The sequence below is a fragment of the Lytechinus variegatus genome, chromosome 18 (assembly GCF_018143015.1).
Source record: "Lytechinus variegatus isolate NC3 chromosome 18, Lvar_3.0, whole genome shotgun sequence".
Classification (NCBI taxonomy): Eukaryota; Metazoa; Echinodermata; class Echinoidea; order Temnopleuroida; family Toxopneustidae; genus Lytechinus; species Lytechinus variegatus.
The window spans coordinates 23,540,617-23,550,997 of NC_054757.1; the positions used below are offsets into that span (position 1 = coordinate 23,540,617).

General features: G+C 38.2%; 1 pseudogene; it reads right to left on the minus strand.

The window, feature by feature from the left end:
• Positions 1 to 1,183: 1,183 nt before the first annotated feature.
• Positions 1,184 to 7,845, minus strand: LOC121431572 (annotated as a pseudogene).
• Positions 7,846 to 10,381: the final 2,536 nt, after the last annotated feature.

The following is a 10,381-nucleotide window of genomic DNA, read 5'->3' on the forward strand; positions in this document are numbered from 1 at the left end:
TGTAAACGGGACAGATGATTGTCCTAAATATTCGGAGCTGACGATAAATTACAAATATGTCATAAGAAGGGACGGGATCATGCGGTAACCTGTAAGATACGATAGTCTTTATAGTAATATTAATTATAATTATCATTATTATTTTTCAGATTATTAGAAAAGAAAGAAAGAAGGAGAGGAACGATTTAAAAGTACCCGTCGAAGAAAAGAAAGAAAATAATAGTAGGCCTAACGAGTTGGCGGGAATAGTCAAATATGACTGGTCGCCATTAATATCCAACAAACAACAACAACATGTCAGAGTCCCGGACGACACTGCTGACTTGATTCGCCGATTTTCGACAAAGACTGCTTTGTCAAAAAGGAATTTCGACAATAGTTACACTACGTTCCAGAAAGTGTCTACGTAGTGGTTTCGAAACCTCTAATACTGGAACCGAGGCGGCATAGCCAGGTATCACGTAAATTGGAAATTATTGGTTGAAGACGCTGCCTGCAAATCAAATTATGATTTGTTTTACAGTGAAACGGTGGCCCTTATTGGATGTGAAGCATCAAAATAGATAGAAATAAGATCAAGAACGGGCGAGCGCAGATAACGCAGATCGGACATGATCATTTTGTCATCAAAGCATCAAAAGTCTCACAATATTTAAAATAGAACCAAAATACGCTGTCCGGTCAGTAGAGTCAAAGGGAAAGGCTAAGTGGGGGAAAAATCCCTGGATACGAGTTAAAAAGGGAGCTTGCAGTTTTTTCAAATAATTATATTTGCACATATTACTTTTCCCATTACTAAATATTCACAGAAGGCTAGGTTAAATTATTTAAAATGACCGGGAGTCCACTTCAATCTATCTTAATATCCGCTTTTTAAACTTAGTCTGGGGTGTTTTCTCAAGTACAAAATAAAAATTCTTTAGAATTCAACGACACTGTGAGAAATATTCAAGTTTTACTTATCAGCTGTACAAAATATATCAATGATGATATTATTTACACGCTTAAGAGAATGAGAATGAGACGACAAAAATAACAAGTATTATCATAACAGTACAAATTACCAAAATGACAAGAATTGAAATAATACTGATGACAATGATATAAAAAATATATTGATAATAATTGAAATAAAATTAATAGAAAACATATCAAAGATACAGATTATGATAATGAAAATGACAAAAATATTCTTATACTAAAAGCAATAAAACAACAATGATAATGATGATGATGATACAACGAACACTAATTAAGGTGACAGTGAAGGTGATGATATTAGTTCACGTTTAATAACAGCAATGTTAATATGATTAAAATAATAATGATATTATTAATAATAAATAACAATTATAACGTTTTATTTACCAGCTCTACCAGCGGGCCCTGCATAACATAATTGTGTTATTATTACTCTTCTCCGATCTAAATGCTGAGCGCCTAGCAAGAAGGCAGAAGGTCACATTTTTAAAAGTCTTTGGTATGACTCGACCGAGGATTGATCTCACAACCTCCCGTTCATGAGGCGATCGCTCTACCACTGAGCCACCATGAACATGATAGTCTAGATTATGGTCTGTCCTACCCCAACTGCTGCGAACCTAAATGGCTAGGTGCAGCGACGGATCTTGGATCCGGAGAGAGTGCCGAAATAAGACAATTAAGTCTTTCTTATTTCGTCTCTATTATAGTATCAGCTTACAAATTGCTGTTTCGATGGATTTAGGGCCTTTTCACACGTGAATCTTAAATCATCGTTGTATTGATGATTGCTAATCAAGATTGTAATCAAGACTGTGACTAGGTTCGTGATTCTAATTATGTTCTAGTTTGGTTTCGCACGCGCTAGATATTCGTCATTTAGCCATATTTTTCACTGGAAGAATCATTCAAATTACGATGTTTTACTGTGTGAAAGAGCGGTTCGAGCCGTGTACCTCAAATATAGAAAGATAACATGTTTAGTGTGATGATAGGTTAAAGAAGGGGAAAAAGTTCTGACCTGATAGGGGGGTATAGCAGTTAACCGTTGTACCCAGGGTGAAAGCGGAACTTCAGTAGTAGTTCCGTGGTAGAACATTTTTAACATCACAATTTAAAAAATTCGATATTCTGAACGTGTTACTTACAAAATAACATAATGACTGTTAATGACTGTTTCATAGAATATAATATGTATAAAATGTATATATTTTTCTCAATAGGCTACGAGATTAAAAACGCAATGAAATGAAAATTTAGCGCAGAAGAATCTAAATGTTCGAGTGATTTTGTGATCTCTCGGCAGCTGCAATCAAATCGGATAGTCTACGATGGTTTCTCGTCGAGCCATTCCGTTGGTATATCTCTGGCGCCCATTTACGATCACCCCTTGAACTCATCGACATGTTTCGATCACCCCTCGAACTCATCGACATGGAATCCAACTGAGTGTGCGATGTTCCCCTCCTCTCCTGAGTTTTGCACGTAGCCCATTCGGGATCGTAGGTAATGCAGGGGAGGCAGCGAAAAGCTGCCTTGAATCCATTTCGAAATTTCCTGTTCATCCAACAGTAAATAAACGGGTTGACGAAACAGTTTGACATGGAGATGAGGTGTCCGCCAAGATAGATAAGTTTGATGTATGGAAAGTAGAGAATTGAAGAGTGAATATCTTGGATGAGATTCAGGGTGTGGATTGGTAGATAACAAAGGGCGAAGATGAGAACAACAGTTGCAAACATCTTGACCAACTGAAAGAAAACAAGAAAAGGAGGTTAATCGAGACACTCTTTGCTGAAATAAACCCTGACTTTATCACCAGAATTATTTTGAAGGTAAAGTGAAATGGGAGTTATTAATAAGTCAACTTTGGCTGAGGAGAAGAAAAGGGTTAATTGGCCTTCTTTGGCTTTATCTACAAAATGTATTTGGCAAAAAAATTAACATGTTTAATTTCAGTACGGGATATAGTTTTGACAAGTTCAAGTCTTAAACAAATCCAGTTACCAAACTCCATTTGATTTCTTGTCACGGTAAAATCGATGCCTTTTTGCATTTGTATATATTGTATTTTCGTCTTTGATTATTGTATTTATGTACATTTGTATGTTCTTATCAAATGAAATTGATAAATCTTGAAATATTGAAAATTTATTATCTGTTGCATAATTCGGGAGATATTTCGATATACATGTATGGCCAATTTCCATCATCTCAAAATATAATAATTCAACTTTCAAGATGTCTCTTTCTAGTTACTGAACAACTACAACTGACTTGGTCTTGCAGTACAAAAACGAATGACAAGAAATATCTTCAAACCCATTTTTTTTTATTGTTCACATGGCAAGACTCCTTCTCAGAAACGTGACAAATAACCGAGTATCGATTTATCCGAAGAATACGGACCGCAAACCGACATGCTTGACATAAACCGTATCTGCAATGACGTAGATGGGTTACATGTAATGACCTACGTGCAGTGTAAGGATGAGTGTGTTTATAAGGGAAAGGAGTAATACACTTTGAGAAAATCACTCAGAGGTTTTCAATTCATATCATTGTTATCATGATTATGGCAATCAAAAGTGTGGCTTTTTTTGATCGCCTAATGGTTATACCGATTACTATTTCAATTTGTGTATACTATACGTGTGTGTAAGTGCTTGAGAGTCTCAACCTGTGTGTGTGTCTTTATTTGTGTATTTCTGTATAAACGTTAGGGACATTTGTAAAGGAAATGAAATGGTATTAACCTTGGTTTTCGATTCACTCAGCTTCTTATCTCTGTTTGCCTGAACTTCACCGGAGTTCTCCGTCCCCAGATCTTCTTTGCCAGTCGAATGTAGACGATCGCCAACACACTCAGTGGTAAAAGATACTGAAGAACGAGGCCAATCCAGGAATAATGCTTGGTAAATCTCCAAGCAGAGTCCGTACAGAATGAGGCGGATTCGTCCGTCGCCACACGGGCGAAGATGAGCATAGGCATGGCGTACGCACCCGCAAATATCCAAATGCAGATCGCGATCAATATCGTCTGCTTGGCCGTCATGCGAGGGCGTAATGGGTACATGATGGCGACGTATCGATCAAGGCTTATCGCGATTAAAGTAAAGATGCTCACGGATACCGATAGACTCTGAACGAAATATGTGATCTTACACATGACCACCCCAAATGGCCATGTCATGTAGAGAGTGGCGTAAAGAGTCAGGTTGACGCACATGACAGCCATTAGGATGTCCGCCATTGCCAGGTTGACAATGAAGTAGTTCGTCACAGTGCGCATGCGTGCATGTCCAAGCACGATGTAACACACCACTGCGTTCCCGCCAACTCCCAGGATGCTAACAGTCGCGTAGGTGACTATGATGAGAACCTGCAACCAAGGTGGCTCTTTGAAGTACCAATCAGCTTGCTCTCGTGGGTATTGTTGTGTAAGGGTCACCGACATATCAGTTGTCTCGTTGTCAGGAGCATACGTCATCTTGACAGACCGATAATTCCTCACCTCGGAGCAGCGATCAAACCTCTTTTTGAGCTTAACCGATTTCTTTGACGAATTCGACACCACGCTCTTTATCCTTTAGCAGTTTCCCGTCGATCGGCGATCTTTGTGGGTCATTATTTCCACTCCAAAACTCCCCGACTGCACTTTCCCCAGGATCCTAGATGCATTAATGCGCCCATAATATCAGCCTCTTGTATCGATGTTGGCCTGGATAGGGGACAAAACAGAATTAAAACAAGGTTGAAAATGGCAAAAGGGTAGGGAAAGGAAACAACATAGACAAAAACTAACATGTATCAGGTTACTGAGCTGAGCTGAGTTTCCACTCCACTTTTTAAGGAAGGAGTGATCCTTCTGGAGATAAAGAATATAAGTCGAAAATGGTGACGGGTGATAAGGGCTTTCACTTGCCAGCACAGTCGCGACATTCACATAGGTGATATTAAACATTTATATCAAAGTTGTGTGAATAACCCACAAACTCAACATGATGCCCCTTGGTAAGTCATTCAGTTCTTTCGTTGATGGAAGACGTTTTGAAGAAGGGAACGTCGAAATATGTCGCATTCTGTGTGGAAACCCAGTATTTGAACGAATCAGGCCACCCTAAAAGAACAATCTTGAACTGTTTTATCGTATAATGAAGTGCAAACCTGAGACCTGTTAAGTAGAAGGTACAATTTATGTTACCCATCTAAAGGCTCTTTGCCACCCGTACATCTTTTATGAAGAATTACGTGGTCCTATAGGTAGAGTAGGTTTGTAACTATGGTTATCATTGTAATAAGGTGGCATTTCGGGAAAGACGGTCATTCAACAAGAAAGGATTGCGCTCCATGTAACCAAAGAAGGCACTCGAAATATCAGAAGTAACAAACTTTACTTTACCTTCAAATTATATATTGATATATGCATATCTACATTAAAAAACAAATTAAATGAATTTCCGTAAATGGAGACAAGGGCAAGTTAACTTTTCTTACTGGTTGTTCTCCTTTCATGATGATTTACATCATTCATATCGAGAAAAGACGAGTGGAACAATAAATTGACTGTAATTTCACTTTCATTTTCGAGGCACATCTGAAAAGCCATTGCTTCTATTGATCAAGTTGACTTCAATATTAACAACAAAGCAACTCGAAAACATCATTTACATCTATGTCCTCATCATACTTATGTCATTCAACATTTTCAAACGTCGCACTTCTCATAATAGTTGTCGTTGCTTTGATTGACACAAATAGACCACGATGATGTTTGCGTTATATCATTGTACATTGTTCAGTCAAATCATGATGCACTCATTTATTGATTAAAGTTCGCCCACATTTTGTTCATCTTTTACATCTACTCATCACAATTTTTCCCTTTAAAATGCATATTTTGGTTAACGTACATCAAATTTATTCACAGTCTTATACAGGTCGATGGAGTATTAAATTTTCGCAATATCAATTCGATCAATCTGTCCATATTCATATAATATGATTATAGCAAATTCGCACTCTAGAACGGCAGGGACATTCTGCTTCGAGAGAAGTATGAAAATAATTTCAAATTGTTTATTATGGAGAATAGTTTGATCATTAATTGTAGGAAGGCAATTTTAAATTAATAGTAATTTATCCATTTATTCATCACCTTTCTTAGTACCATATCACTCTATGACACTGAATATCATTAAACTCGTTAAATTACTTTTCATATACCGGTCAGGGTAGAGTGATTTTTTTCCATTATTTTTTCCATAATTACTTTAGATCATACTCCTTATGATATATGTATTTATATGTTTCTTTCAGATAAAACACACCCCCATACACCCTCACACGTCTTCGCACACCCACACAATTGAAAGGACGTATGACGTTAATGCGCCGCTGCCCCTCCACTTGAAGACAAGAGAGAAATTCATTTTGGCAAATGAACTAAATTTGATTAGCCTCTGCCTTACAGTGCAGTCAAATATCCTTTAAAATCAAGATGTAAGTGATTGAATGAGGTGTGAATGAAGACTGGTCTAAATCAAGGAGCAGACACTTGCGTCTTTTGTTTTCATTGAATTCATCCAAGATGAGGTATGTCTCGCTGAAGGCTCCCGCCTCCGGTTGATACCCTTGTCACACCAACGAAACCGACTCCAAACAGACATATTAAATGCCATTCGCTATAACGTGGTAGCTTTGATCAGTCTGGGATGGGCTACGTTTTGTGTGACTGTTCCATAATAGATCTAGTGGCTGCTTTTTAATTTCGACCGATCTTCACTGAATGTAGGCATTTTAGGACGTAGCTGGTGGCAGCAGTGGGATTGTCATTAGTACTGAAGTGAGCACCACCCCAAGGAGAATGGCACCCTACAACATAATTAAACTGATCACGATCCTTTCATTCCGTTGCACACAAATAAAAAAGATGGACAGAGAAAAAGAATGACAGGATTAGAGAGGAGGAAGAAAGGGGAGAGCGAGAGAAGGAAAGATAGAGATAAAAGAGAAGGAGAGAGAGAGAAGGGGGAGATGAAAAATGGGGACTGGTATTAAAAAGTGATACAAAAATGACAAAGAGTTTTTAGATAGTGAATTCCAAACATAACAGTTTTTGTTTTTGTTATGTGTGTTTTCTTATCTTGAGCACATTCAGACATATATATCAATGATGCCTGAACCATTCTTTTTATTTGGTATACGACCCCCCCCGCAATATCGATATTTCTTTTTCTCAATTCAAGGGAATTAATGCCGCTCAGGGTATCGAATCGGAACTTTCAAGCGAGCAATCAAGGTTTTTACACAGTCACCTCAATCCACTCTCAAACGATACCCTAGCGATGCTTAGAATGATACGTAATGCCAGCAAATGAATTTGGATTTCTCTCAATGTAACATTGAATATGCAAAGTGGCTTTTCTAATCTCAAATGTTTCGTTCATTTGTTTCCTGCTTTAACGATCTTTAAAAGTATGGATACAACGGCCTGTAAGCATATTTTCACATTGGCGTGGGATTTATGCCCATGCTAAATATTACCCTATGTCTTAAATATCAAAAGAATGGAACTCTGTTGTTTTGTACTATGAATGTAGAAATATCTGACGGCGGTGAACCCTGAAGTGGACAAAAGTTTGATGATATGTGGCATCTTATTTATAGATGCGGGTAAAAATAAAGAAGATAGAAATATGTCTGCAAATCAATTGAAAATAAATAAATTATTCATCTCTAGCCATTTTATCATGATTATTCCAAGTGTACCATACGCGGTTTCATTTGGAGTTGTTTTGGTGACTTCAAAATGAAAACCAATGATTCTTACATGCCATGGAGGCCGTTATAGCTGCATCATTCAGGGTGCCGATGACCGCAGCCATGAACTGAAGGATTGATCATTGTCGCAGATGAGATAGAAAATGAAAGCAAGAGAAACACGAGAAATGTAATGATAAATGGAGAGTGGAGAGGGGTAGTGTTCGGGGGTGTTTCGGATTTCCATGCACTGAAGATGAAAATATTATACAGACGGTCACGGCAGTAGGAAAGAAGGATAAGAGTGTTTGAGGTTGTGTGCTTGTAATGACCTACATCAGGGGACATTTTCTTATGTCTTACTCATCAATTGGGGACGACCTACAACCTAGAACGTTCCTGATAAAAAAACCCTTTCCTGCTCACATTGGAGAAATTAGGGGAACCCAACCGAATTCGTCAGGGGCATTTGAGATCACAATTGCAGAATTACTGATAAATACACCTTATTTGGAATAAACAGAAATACAAAACAGAGCGACATACATGGGTCTCCAACACAAATACGGCTATTATAATTACATTACAAACATGGAACACAAAAACAAATCCTAATAAAATATAGCTATTGCTGTTTGACAGGAAAACAGGATGTTTATATTTCTTCCTGTCTTGCTTGGGGCACGGATCTAGGAATTTCCAGATATATCTCTTTCTTTTTTGAGAAAAAAAGATGGAAATACCCGATATTGCAACCCGAAATAGGTAAACTGTAAGTCAAGCCGAAGGGTGCCCCGGACTTTGTATTAACGTCACTGATTATTCAACCTGCGCTTCCGTAGGACGGATCTCTAGGGAACCGTCGATACTCAGTATTCTAAGAATTGGCAACGAATGACTGCTATTTCTAATATCCATAAAATATTAACTAAAATCAATTCTGTTTTGTTATTACCATCCCTTTTCTTTCCCAAAGAATGAATAGATTCCAAATCACGGTCACCCGTATCGCATTTGAATGAAAATGGGAATATATCGTCAAATATCGGGACATAAAAATAACGCCAATGATATGACATCATATTCAACTGAGTTGTGCTTCCTTTTTTCTAGTTGGATAGTGCCCCAAAATAACAAATACTTTATATATATATATATATATATATATATATATATATATATATATATACATGTATATATATATATATATAGCACCCATGGTAATCGTATCCGGATCATTTTATCACATCTATATCAATGCATGCTACACTAAGCAAGAGGTGGTGATTATTGGTCAAGGGTCGTCCCTTTGATTCGGGTGGTTTCGGGAATATTCTGTTCACCCTCAGCGAATGCGGGAAAATTCGGGAGGGAAATCGCAGAAGAATTTGGCTCGTTTTGAAATGTTAAGGACCAGCCGAATACCCTTCGAAATACTCCCGAATGTGACCACAGCAAATTTCATTCGGGCCACATTTGGGATGTATTCGAATGACATTCGGTTGGATTAGGGGAGTATTCTGGGCAGATTCGGACCTATTCGTTTCATTCGGGGCGTTACGGTCCGGGCTCGGTGCATTTGGCCATATTCGTTCCGATTCGGGTCAACATTCGGCTTTAATCGGAGCAATTTGGTCACATTCGACTCAATTCTTGCCACTATTTGGATGGCATTTGGCTTTATTCAGGAAGGCCAAGAATTGAATCGGGTCAATTCTTAGCGATTCTGCGCTGAATCGGGACCTATTCTGGACTCATTCGTCTCTATTCGGGGAGCTCCCCGAATCAGTTACGAATAAGTTCTGAATCAACCAAAACCATCCCGATAAGGCCATTTTCGGCCGGAATCGATCCGAATTTATTCAGAAAAATTCGGTTTTGGTGTAAACCTAGCTTGAGGTTTTAATTTGGCATGATCGCGATTGAAAAAAATATAGATGTTACTTTGCCAAACTTAAGCTAGGGTTACACCAAAACCGAATTCTTCCGAATAATTTCGACCGAATCAGAGGCAATCGGTCCGGAATAGGTCGCGCATCGGAGCACAATTACCAAGAATTGACTTCTCCAAATCCAAATGCCTCCCAGAATCCAACCGAATTCCATCCAAATACATTTCGAATGTGGCCCCCAATGAAGTGGCCACATTCGGGAGTATTTGGGAGGGTATGTTGCTGGTTTTAAACATTCCAAAACGAGCCGAATCCATCCACGAATGTTCTCGATCCCGAATCTCTCCCAAATTATGTCGAATAGGTTCGGAATCCATGGAATTAGGCCATATTCGGGAAGAATGAGTCCGAATTAATTTCGGAGAATTCGGTTTTGGTGTAACCTTGGCTTTAGGCAGGCGTATGTGTTGAGCCCACGATACCTTTGTCCTGCAGATTCTTAACAGGACTGAAATTTATTTTAAACATTATTTACATCCTTTGAATAGCTGACGTATCCAAATTTCGGAGCAAATTTACAAGACGCACGTTGGATAAACATGTAAAAGCGTGTGGGACAAAATCGCCTCATTAGCTAAATTGCAATTTCGTGAAAACAAACCCTTCTCTTAAAGTAACACGAGCAAATTTTTGTATGAATATATTACCTCTTCCAATGATCAAGATGTTTAGATGAAATCAATAAT